Raw genomic sequence first — 13,404 nt, forward strand, 5'->3', positions numbered from 1 at the left:
GATGTCAAACACATTGTATTAAGTACTAGAATAATACATAAAGTAAATTATTTATGTTTTCAATGTTACAAAATTAAACTATTACATACTTTCCATTTCACTGTAATTGAAAAAATGTTCTAACAAATATGCAATTTAACATTTCTCAAAAAATTAAATAGATTGAATAAGATAAGGATAACAAATCAAATAAACATTTCGATGAAAATATATGTCAGGCCTCATTATATAACAAGAAAAGACATCTTTTGATGTTAACATTCAAATAAATTTGACCCAGTAATGAAAATGTTTATCTATAATTCTTATAGCTATAAGCAGAAGCTTTTAATAATTTTCCCTAAAAAATTGGTTATTTTTGAAAGTGGTAAATAAAAATATGATAATTAAAAAATATTTTGCTGTAAAGTAATTTCTGAAATGTTTAGCCCCATGTATTGATATGAACATTGTTTCTTGTTAGTATTCATTATATTATTTTTTCTATTTATTTTACATACTGATCCACAGTTAAGCCTTCCTCTATTCCTCCTACTCCCTCCCCAGCCACTCATCTACCCATTCCCTATCAACCCCTCCACCTTCTCCAGTCAGAGAGGGAAAGAGCCTCCCTGTGGGCTTGAACAAAGCATGACACAAGAAGTTGAGGTGTGACTGAGCTCCTCCCCTTGCATCAAGGCTGTGTGAGGTAATCCATCTTGGGGAACAAGAGCCAGCTAAACACCAAGAACACGTCCTAATGTCAGTGCTAGGAACATTACAAGCAGACCAAGCTACACAACTGTCACGCACATGCAGAAGGCTTAGGTCTGTCCCAATTAGGGTCCCTAACTATTGGTTCTGAGACCATGACCTCCAAAGAGCTCAGGTCAGCTTTTCTGTGGGTTCCCCTGTCCTGACTTGCTTTGTTCAGAAGGATTCTCCGGAGCTATACCCAGTGTTTGGCTGTGAATCTACTTCCTATAGTTACTGGATCAAGGCTCTCTGATGACAATTAGGCTTGACACCAATATGATTACAGCAGATGGATTTCTCTGGTATTGATATGAGTCTTAGCTGGAGGTCATCCTTGTGGATTCCTTGTGGAACCTGACACTAGGTTTCTCCCTAACTCCAAAATGGAACCCCCATCAAGATGCCTCTTTCCTTACTCCCCGCCCACAACACACTTTCCTCACCCAGTCTTCCCAACTTACTCCTCAAGTTCCCATCGCTCCACTCCCTACCCACATTATCTTTAAAAAAAAATTGAATTACACAATATCTTTAATCCATTAAAATAGGTGAACGAAGAAATGAAAGTGTGTGAAGTAAAAACTCCAACCTTAACATATTTAAACTACTAAAATTGCCAACCAAATGCTGTATTTCTGTATAGAGTGTTTGGAATGCACTGAGATCTGAGTTCAATACTAGCTCTCACCCAAATATGCCCTGTTATCCATGTCTGTAAATTAGGGTCTACAAAAGTTATAGGGGTATCCTCAAGAAGATCCAGGTCATCCTTATCCACAGGACTCTGGAGTCTAGTCTGAAATAGAATCCTTGTCCAACTAAAATAAAATAAAACATGTCATAAAAATCAATTATGTATGTATGTGTGTATATTTATATAATATGTTCCCAGCAAGAGAAATTATTATTAATTTCTTTTATATACAAAACTTATATTTATGATTGCTATAGTTAAAATACACTATATGTCACTACATGTCAACATTTGGATAATGTCTGATATTATTTTATTATGTATCTTTGAATAATCATCCTTATGATGGGTCATCTAAATCTTTCAAGTCATTTGGAGTAGGGACTAGGCTCTCCCTCCTGCCTCTAAGTTAAGGGAGTATCCCTCCATGGGGAATGTGCTCCCAAAGTCCTTTTGTGCAGCAGGGATACATCCTGGTTCCACTGTCAGAGGTCCCTTAGACTGCCCAGGCCTTCTAGCTGAGACCCACATTCAGAGGGTCTGAATCAGTGCAATGCTGAATTCCCAGCTATCAGTCTTGGGGCCCATTAGCTCGTCCTACTTCTAACATTGTGCTATCTGTGAAGGCTTACATTTTGTTTTCTCTTTGTTACCTTATGTCTCCTGTAGGTTTTAGAATGTGTTGAACCATAAAGTCATTGTTAAAGAGGTACATGGTGGGGGGGAGGCTATTTAAATTAGAAAACTGGCCATTTGTGTTTAAACTCATACAAATGAAAAATGATTTAAGTTTAGACTAAGAAAATGTGTCAAAATAGCTTTTATAATTTTCATATGCTTTTAGGGTAACAGGAATATGAAATTCTCCCTTTAAATAATCCTTATGTGGAAACATATTATATATCTATTAATTGTTTGACCCTGTTCATAACTAAAACAAAGATTAATAACATAAAGTTTAGTTAGAGTATATTGTACTATATATAGCATTTGAGGATTGTTGATTGGATCTCTATCATTTAGCTAAAAGAATTGTAATATACAGGTACAACTATATTAAGTCACAATTCAGAGTTAATTTTATTAACAAAATGTATAGAAATTTTGTAAGCTTTGATGGTCTATTATTGTCATATATCAGCCTTGGAAACTATTGTCACTGATGATTTAAATTTCATATTTTAGGATGTACATTACCAAGTTTGGAAAGGCAATCCATCTTTCAAGGATAATTTGTTGGTTAAATCTTTACCAAATACTTAAATTGCACAGTAATCACAACAGATTTTTTAAAACTTTAATAAATACCTTTAATATAATGATAACATAATCTAGGAAATACATTTCAATCCAAGACACTTATTCATATAGTGATAATTTCTAACTGAACTGACCTTTCATTTGCTGTCTATTCCTTTTAATAGAATACAGATTTATTACAGAAGGATCAGCAATCGTACAGCCAGCTATACTCATTATTATGATAATTACTGAAAATGTGATTTGGAGAGAACATGGATTCAGGGGGGAGGAGTCCTGTATAATAATCTTTTCAGAGATAAAAGGTACACTTCTACTAATAACATGATTTTCAGGAATGCTAAATGTAGAAGTTTAACATGTATAGTCCCCTCTTAAATTGAATGGTTCATAGTTATCTAGAATATGGGTGCTGTAATCATACATTCAGAATGTTGTCATTTCATTTTCACACATCCATTTCATATTGTTTTTATTTTAGATACATTCTTGCAGTTTTCTGGGAAATTAGAGAAAATTTAGCATGAGGTAATGTTCTGTCTTTTTCCTTGTTAGGTTTAGAGTTGGGTCTGCTATTCTTCAGGTAACAAGGGAGTAAGATCTCAAAGGAAAAGATAAATATTTAAATGAATATGCAGATTAGTGTGCTGTAGTCTGGGGAATATTATTTCTCCTACTCTCAGGATTTTTGATTGTCAACAGTTCCTTGTGTAGGGTTGAAATCCCCAGGGCTTTCTCCAGTATATCTATTGTTGTTCTTATTCAGTTTGTGTTTACTCTAAAAAAACTTATATACAGGTAGCATTATATAGACTGAGCAGTTTGTGCTCATGTATTTAGTCATGTGATCCTGCATGTGCCTGTGTGTGTGTGTGTGTGTGTGTGTGTGTGTGTGTGCGCGCGCAGTTAATAGAGAAAGAGGAAATGAGTTTGTAAGAGAGGCAGAGAAGAGAAAGAAGAAATTTTTAATTATATTACAGTCTCAAAAATAAATCATATTTTAAAATGCCAAGTAAATGTTGATAACTTAATCTTTGTATTTACCAACACTAACTTGAGCACATTACACTGAGGGTGATTTTTTGGCTGTCCATGTGACAGTCATTTTTTATTTTATTTAGTTTTTTTTTTTTTTATTTTACATGTCAATCCCACTCCCTCCTTCCATCCCTCCTTACCTCCCTCTTACCCTCTCTCCCCCTCATATGCACCCTGATACCCTTCCCTCCCATCCCCCCACCTCCATTCCACTTGTAGGGCTATGCTATGCAGGTGGGGTCATGAAAATCTGTCATGTCATTTGGAATAGGGACTAGGACTTCTCTCCTGTCTCTAGATCAAGGGAGCATCCCTCCATCGGGGATGTGTCTGCAAGGTCTTTTTGTGCACCAGGGATACATCCTGCTTCCACTGTCTGAGGTCCCTTAGACTGCTCAGTCCTAGCTGAGACTCATATTCAGGGTGTCTGAGTCAGTCCCATGCTGGCTTCCCAGCTATCATTCTGCGGGCCCGTTAGCTCCTCCTTGTTCATGTCAGCTGTGTCTATGTGTTTCTGCAACCTGGCCTTGTCCTCTCCCTCTGCATCTCGATTCTAGTTCGACTCAGTGTTTAGTTGTGGGTGTTTGCCTGTTTCGAACAGGTACTAGATGAGGGCTCCATGACGGTGGATAAGTTAGTTGTTGATCTCATTATCAGGGAAGGGCATTTAAGGTAACCTTTCCACGGTTGCTCAAATTGTTAGTTGGATTCAGTTGTGTAGGTCTCTAGACCTTTCTTTAGGTTCAGTTTGGAGAGAACTAGGAGAAAGAGAAGGGGAGGAGAAGAAAGCACGTGCGACTAGGAAGACTGAGTCAGGGTAGGAATAGAAGACGAGAGAGAGAGAGAGACAGAGAGAGAGAGAGAGACAGAGAGAGACAGAGAGAGAGCATAAAAGAGGGAGCCATTATTGGTTTGAAGTGACAGTCACTTTTAAATAATTATGTAGCTTCTGCACTACACCAATTGAAGTTAAATGAACAATAGTTTCAATTACATATTAACATATTAAAGTTACTGATTCTTTCAAAACTTATTGCATCCATATTTTACTTCAAATGTTTTATATGTCTCAGTTTCCATATAAGGAATACCTAGTGATATCTGAGCTGTTTCTTGTCTCAACATTGTTTTTGCTCTATGATGAGGTACAATTCTCGAGAGAGCTACTGTAAGGCACAAGGTCCAATCTTTGTCAAGGATAGACACAATTAAAGTGAGGGCCACCTTCCTGTCATCCAAGGTAAAGAGAGACACACATTAAAACTAACAAAGCGGTAAAAGGCACCTGAAATTGAAGCAGTTTAAGAAATGACAGTTTAATGAAAGCAGAGAAAAAGTACTATCACTCTGATGGAAACATCTGTCCTCCTCAAATCTTTAAAGATGGAAGGTTGTGAGGCTCTTAAGGAAGGGCTGCCAGCCTATGGTTATATCAACAGCAGGTCAGGCCTGGGTTGTCTCTTTAATGCTATAGTTATGACTGCCCAAATATATACCATTCCAACTGATACCTTGTCTCCAGCATCATAATAGGTTATTTTAAAGTCCTTTTCTTTTCAATGCTTGTTGGGATTTTTCAGGTGAGAATGTATGTAATGTCATTAAATTATATGAAAACAATGAAAAAATACTTAATCAGACCAATTTAGCGCATTGCAAATCAAAATGTAAATGTTATAACTTTTGACTTCAGAGAAACAAACATATGTCTGATACTTCCTGTCAATCTTTATTTTCTTTTTAATTTATGGTTATTGACCAGGTCTACTACTGAGTCCTTAACATCTGAATAGGGTATGATAATGTGGATAGACAAATTATATGTATATATAAATAGTTTGTTAAAATGTCATTATTGTGTCTTGAAAGAGTTCATTTTTAAAATCAAATAACAATTAAAATTTAACTGGAGTAGGTAGAAAATTCTCTTATGTGAAAAGTTTAGAAATAAGCAAGTAGACCAGTCTCTTAGGCCCTAAATTAGAATGAAAATGAAATTAGTTCATTCATTTGAAATTATATATTTTTCCTTGTTCTCTTATTCATGAGATAGTTTTGTGAAATCAAAATTGGAAGATGAAGAATCTTAAATGTGTAATGAGTGAATTCCTTAAGTATAGGGGAAAAAGCTCTTTCTGGCAGAAATGGATGGCTTAGTTCCTATGTTGACATAATAGCCACTTAGCTGTTTATTTTAGTGACACAGTGTTTCTCTGTGCTTTTTTTTTTTTTTTTTCAATTTTCCATTTGTTGTACAGGGGAAAATTTTCTCTTTTTCCCCCTTGTATAATGTTTTCCAGAATAAAGGATAATTTCAATCATCAAATCAATCTCTTGTACCCAGTATCTAGAGTGAATTCTACTGGTAGCTTATTTTAGTCATAAAAATGTGACTGTCTACATTTTGTTATTACCAAAGGTTGTATATTCACATGAAGATATGAAACTAGTCATTGCAGACAAGAGAAAACTCATGGCCATTGTCTTTCTGGGGCAGTGTTACCTCACTCAATATAATACTTTTAGTTTTATCCATTTTCTTGTAAATTATAAATATGCCACATTTCTTATCCATTCTTTTGTTAAGGAGGATTAAAATGTAATAATGGTGGACAGAGCCTTAGAAAGTGGAGTAACAGGATATACATGATAAAAATGGGTAAATGGGTACTTATACACAAAATGAAGTTCCTAATCCAGAATGATTATGCCATATTCTACAGTTCACCAAGATAATATGCTTATTTTTAAGGTAGAAAATTTTGTTCTTCGTGCTTCTTCTATACAGCATATCATTTTGAAATAAAACATATAGGCTTTTCTTTGACATTTTCGGGAAATAGTCATATAAATCAAGCTGACATGATTAATTACATCATATTGCATCATGAATTAGTATTTAGAAAGAAAAGGTAGACAATGAAGTTCAGCTAGGAAGTCATGGTTTTTGTTGTGTGGAGACCTAAGAGAGAAAAGTATAGTTGCCAGGGAAAGCTAACCTCTGAGGCCAGTGAGGATTTCAGACTGAAAATCGGTACTGAAGTTTAAGTTCAGTGTCTAGTAGAGAGCTAATGCTGGTGGGTGGGATAGCTGTCCTTAGTTGCCAACTTGACCACATCCTAAATTAACCCAAACCCCATGACTGAATCATTTGAAATGGGAAGACTCAGGCAACAACCATCCAGGTCATCTGAGGTGGGAAGAGCCACCTTCAATTGGGCTTCACCCTTTGCTGGCAGCTTGTATAAAGGATGGGGAAGAGAGCTTTGTCTTTTTGCTGGCTTCTTGCTCCTTTTCTCGCTGGCAAGTTCATTCAGAAAGGGCCTGCTTCTTCAAGATACAAATGTTCACAGAAGACCACAGGAGATGAGTCTGATGGTCTGAACAGTTGGAATCTTGGACTTTGCATTGGGAATGGCAATTGTTGTAATAGTTGAAGCACAGCTTGCAAATCACTCTAATAAATCACACACACACACACACACACACACACTCACACACTATCAGTTCTATTTCTCTAGAGAATCTTTAGTCATACAAGAGGGCCTTTTATTCTTGGAGATGGGTTAACACTTTATTTAGGAAGGGGATTTGGGATGTCAATAAACATGAGGGAAGGAATTTGGATTAACAATACTTAGGAGCCTTATAATGTCTTATGTGATCATACCATTTTATGTTTACCTAAATTATATATAAAGCATATAGTATATTCATACAAAAACACATGGCTTAGATGAAATTGTGAAACTTGGTCTGACAATGATACCTCCAAGAGCCATAGACCTTCTAACAAAAATCCCAGCATAAGGCATTAAAAAAAACCTCTTTTTGAGTTGTTTTTTTTTTCAGGGGAATTGAAGAGACTCCCCAAACAATATATGGTATTGATGTTGACTTTGATTGCCTTCAGACATGGGAAGTCAGTCCCAATTGATGAAGACAACATATATTTCAAGAAACAGTACATAGATTATTCAAACTATATCTTACTTGAAACCCCCATTCCTAAAGACTAACTTTCAAGCTGCCAAAGGAGAAAGGCAGTAAATAGTACTACTATTCAGCTGTGGCATCTATGAACCAAAACAATTACCAGCATTATGAGATATCCCCACAGGTAAAATAATATCAGTTATACTTTGGTAATAACAAACAGCTCTCTAATTGCCTCAACATGAGGAAAGGCACAAAAAGGATTGGAAGTCTAGACAAATACCTGAACTATTGAGGTCATGGAACTTAAAGACATTTCTGTCACCTTATTACTAGACCAATACAACCCCCAACTGCACAATAAATTTTTATTCTCATACTCACAGGTAAGTGTAGCTCGCACCTCTCTTCAAAATGTTTCTCAGTATATCTGACAAAGGCTGTTATTAAAAAATACAAATGGCCCACATTAGGTAATGAATGACTGTGCAGTGACTGTTCCTAATGGATTCATTTGCATTGCAATCCTCATACTGAGGTCTTGGAGAACAATATGGAACAGGGGGAAAGATTGATTCTAAGAGCCAAAGGACCATTGAGTTGCCTAGATTGTATTTTCTAGAAACAACATGTCAGTTATACACATAATACCCCAACAACATGGCTGACTAATAAAGACATGAACAATGACAACATCAATGGACATGCTAACAGGTAAGGAGGGAATCTCATAGGGATCCCCACTACCAAGCAAAGAACTTCTACTTCATTATGTGTCATATATTAATTTTTATATGTTCCTTTCTGTGCTCAATCCCTTGTTTCTGAGTAATCCAAGTTTTAGCTGGATCAATTTTAATACTAAATACATTTTTATTCTAATCTTAACATCCACATTTTTCTAAAACATATACAAAGATCTTTCGCTTATATTTAGAACAGAACAAATTCAATGGGGAGTTAAAAAGGTAAATAGTTAAAGGTCTCTCTGACATAAACTTTAAGAAGAATATTTTATTCAGTACTCTTGAGTATCAAGTGATCTTTAAGTTTTACCAATAAATCAAGAGAAATAAAACCTCAATTATCTGTAAATATATGTAACAGAATCAGTTCTTATCTAATCATTAGGATAGTAAAAATACAGTATTGTTATTTTAAATAAAATTAATGTGAGATTTTGTTGACCAACAGTACACGTTCAGTTTATAAATAAGCTAATGATATTCAAAGCTGTACGTAAGTATTAAAGACAGTAAAGAAAAATTCTCCTGGTAACTGACACTGTATGTGAATCATTTCTGTGAGATGATGTGAAATATGAAAACACTAGCAAGCATTTTCTAAAACCTTACCAATATACTGCCATTACATTTTTTTATCAGAACTATATTTCCATCACATTTTTGAATAATTTTCTTTTTTCCCCTGTGTTGATGAGTTGATAGAATCAGTGGCTCCTGAACTTAAATGTAGTGTAACTCCTTTTTCCTGGTCAATGGTGCTTAATTGCAAGAACACATAAGTTCTTGTCTGTGTTCTCATTTCAGATTAGTGCCTCTTGCTGAAACCTTTCTTTGATTGTAACATAGAGGAACGTGTTACACAAATCCCTTGTAATGTGCAGAGAGTATATTATAGATTCACAATCTGATGATATATACTTTCATATGTACATAGAACTCTGATCTGTCACCAGACCTAGAAAACATCTCTAGGTGGAATTTGCCAAACCTGAAAATCATCATGTGTCTCCTGTATTAGTTATGCTCCCCTACATCACTCCCCTTAAATTGCTTGTACAGTGCAAACATAGTCCCAGGAGCGTCTGCACAGGTAAAATAACATATTCTTACAATGAGATTTCATGAGCTATTGAATAAACAGTAATGCAGAAAAGGATTAAATTGAATGTTGTTAATTTTATGTTTATATTTTCATTTCAAGCATTTATTTATAACACTACCAAACAACAGTTTGCATTCTGAATTTTGAACTATTTTGAATTACATTTATATATAAAAGTATTAGTATATGTAGGTCTATATTATGTGAAGCTGTTACAGAATTTGGTGGCATTTATAAAAAAGGGACTATGAATAATGTCTCCTTTTATTTTTATTAAAGAAAATATATTTAAAACTAGTAAACTAGATGTGATTACAATGCTAATTATATGTAATTAATACCATAATAATTAATACATTAATACAATCATTTGAATCTTTTTCTCTTTTTTACCTCTAAACCTTTCTCCAAATTAAACTTTACCTATAATAATATTGTAACTCTTCTCTATATCCCTTTTCCATGCCAGTTCTTCAGACTGGAAATGTGAGTGGGCATTCTTATATTTCTGCTCAAGTAACTACAAAACTCTTACCATGGTTTCTAGCTTTAGAAACCTCAAAATTGGGTCATCTCATCATTTCCTTTCATCAGTCTCCATCTTAAACTACTAATCTCATACTTCTTAGAGATGCTTTGTCTCCATATTTTTTTTAATGCATTTGAACAGTTTACAGAAAACTAGGAAAAAATGAGACCAGTGATGGGAGATGCCATTATGTATATATGTTTTTCATACGGGTAATAAAGCACTGTTGGCCAATAGGAAAGGAAGATAGGAGGGACTAGGAGACAAGGAGGAAATAGGAAGTAGTAAGGAGGAGTCAAGATGGAGATTCTGGAGAGAGCAGTATGCGGCAGCCGGCTCCCGGTAAGAAGAACACGTGGACATACATAGATTAACACAAATGGGTTAATAACTAAGGCAGAGCTAGCCGATAAGAAACTAGTACCTGGCCAACAGTATAATATCAAATACAGAGTCTCTGTGTGTTATTTGGGGCTGGCGCGGCATTGGGACCAGACAGGGCGGCGGGTAGAAAAACAGTACTCGTTACAGACCAGTGTGAGGACAACTCACAATTTCTATTCTATTAAAGAATGCCCCAAACTGCAGGAGCCAAGGGAAAATTGACAGTGATCAGGGGGGTCATTTTCACAGGGAGAAGCCATCTCTAAATTAAAGCCAAACATTTTTATAGTTTTCAACCAAGTCCAATAAACTAAAACACGGAAGGAAAACGTAAGTGGAAAGAATAAAATGAAAGAAAAATGAAGGTGGGAAATGATATATTATGTTATTACCTCAAAATTAGAATTAAAAATACACTGAAAAAAATGTATAACTCAACACATTAAAGAGATGGATCAGAGATTAGTGTATACTGCTCATATATAAGTTTGAGTTATATTCACATCCCCATGTTCTAGGTATCACAAATAACTATATCTCTAGTTCCACAGAGAATCTAAAACATTTGACTTCTGAGGACCTCCCAATCCAATCTTACACACACACACACACACACACACACACACAATTTAATATAATATCTTATTATATTATCTTATTTTGATAAAACTTTTCAAAGTATTTGCCTGTATCCATCAGATACATTGCTACTATTATTTTTCAATTATATTTGGACACATATGACATGGTTCTCTACTACTAAAATATAGCATATTATATTTTCTTATTTACTTTTATTGCTAGGACACAGGCTAGACTAAATCAATTGTTACCAATAAGTAACAAGAAATTTGTCATCAATTTTATATTTGAAATATTTGACAATATTCTTATTTGAATTCCTTTGGCAAAACAAATTCATGATTGAGGACAGTCCATGTTAGCTAAGTAACTTGTACAGAAATGCTATGCATGTTATTTGATAATTATCCTTCCTTCAAAATTCCTAAGTCAACAATATTTACAATTCTTTTTCCACCTAGAGTAGCAGAGGATAAATATAGCTTGATAGATGACTTAGATTCTTCAGTTGTCATTGTGTAAAGCAAGAATATGGACAAACTCATGATATCATGAAGAAAATAATAATCTTGAATTTATAAACTCTATCATAAAACCCATTTGTAAGTAAATAAAAAGCCTCACACACCAAGATTTTCCCTAACTAAAGTCTACAGATCTCAAAGAGCTTCCATACAATTAGAACAGGCATTTGGAATTGTAGTTCATTCATTCCTCTTTTACTTCTAATGATGAATCCCACTTCTTATTTAGAATAATCATAGAAAGGAATACTCATTGTGAAATAATTTTAGGATATTTACTCGAAGAAGAATTGGATGAAGGGGAAGTAAATAAATAATGAAATATATAATTTATTATTTACTTCCCTTTCCAGCTATGATTCTGTTATAGTCAGGAATGCTCAGAAGCAATGTAGAGTATACTTGAGAGCATTTCTCTAAGAGATGAATGTCTGAGAGGTATCTATATCATCACATCATCGTTGGCTGGAGAGTGCTTTGGCAGTGCTAACACTTAATGTTTTGAGCAAAATGGTGAGCAAGATCTCCAGCTTTCAAGTACTGACAGAAGCAAACATTGAATAATTTGTTGCAATAATGTAGGAGGATCACAGGAGTTGTGCATGGTAGATATAGCCAAAATAAAGGATGAATGAAGAAAAATGCTAAGGTAATAAGTAAATAGTGTTGGTTGTTGTTGTTTTTTTTTTTGTTTTTTGTTTTTTTGTTTTTTTTATTTTTTTTTAAGGGAGAAGTCCCCAATGTCTCATTTATATCTATTTCATGTTGAATAGTATTAAACTTCCTAATATTACTGCATAGGCCCAATGGAATGTTCCTGCTATGATTAATAAATGCCTCTGCATTTAAGAAACTCTCTGTCTCATGAATTGTGTCTTCTTATAATTCCTTTGGTAGTTCTTATAGTTCATTCCTCACTCATATAGAGCATGCTGCTTGTGTTTCATGAAGTATCATTTAAATTTCAACAAATTACATGGCCAAGTGTACTAGCAGCTATCTTATCTTTGGTCAAGTGTTGCTTTTCCTCACATGTCTAACAATTAAAATTGTTCTTGAAGAATTGTGCAGTTAGATCAAAGCAGAATTTTTCTGTTTATTTTTTCCAATGCTATATTCCAAGTAGGTCAAAAATATCTCATACCTATTAAGTCTCCTTTTGCATATATAGGGCCACTGTATGTGACTATTAATATAGTACCCTATTTACATTTCTGACCAAAGAGTCAATTCATACTAGAAAAAGGTGAAAGTTGTGTGCCAAGATACAAATCTATTAACTGAGTCCTATCTCCTCTGCTGTATCACTGCAATGCTGTTATGATACCTTGAAGACAGTTGATCCTTCCTTTGGGGATTAGAACTCACTTTATGAAGATTCTCCTATAAAATAGTAAACAAATCATACATGGGATCTTTTAGTTACTGGCCAGACAAATAACATGTTTTTTAATTATTGTGGCTATCGCTATGTGGGCAAATTCATAATGGGCAAAAACAACCAGGTTTAAAATTCATTTGCCATCATACTTTATGGCATGATATACTGAAATACAGATAGAAAACTATCTGGAAAAATATAGAGTATCTTGTTCATAAATCATTTTACCCAACTATAAAATGGAATTGTGCATTATGTTTTGAGGTTCACTGAAAATATTAGGATTTCTGCATGACCAAAGTTGTGATATACCTCATTTATATTTCTAAGGATGATCTACTATAAACACTATCACTAGAATTTGAACTATTGATACTGTTCCTTAAATTGCTGAAATTCTTTCCTGACTAGGCAAAGGGATGACATTGATTAATAATCTTGACCCTAACTGAAAGTATTAAGGAGAACTTGAATTTCATATAGTGAGAAAACA

The sequence above is a fragment of the Phodopus roborovskii genome, unplaced genomic scaffold (genome assembly GCF_943737965.1).
Source record: "Phodopus roborovskii unplaced genomic scaffold, PHOROB, whole genome shotgun sequence".
Taxonomy (NCBI): domain Eukaryota; kingdom Metazoa; phylum Chordata; class Mammalia; order Rodentia; family Cricetidae; genus Phodopus; species Phodopus roborovskii.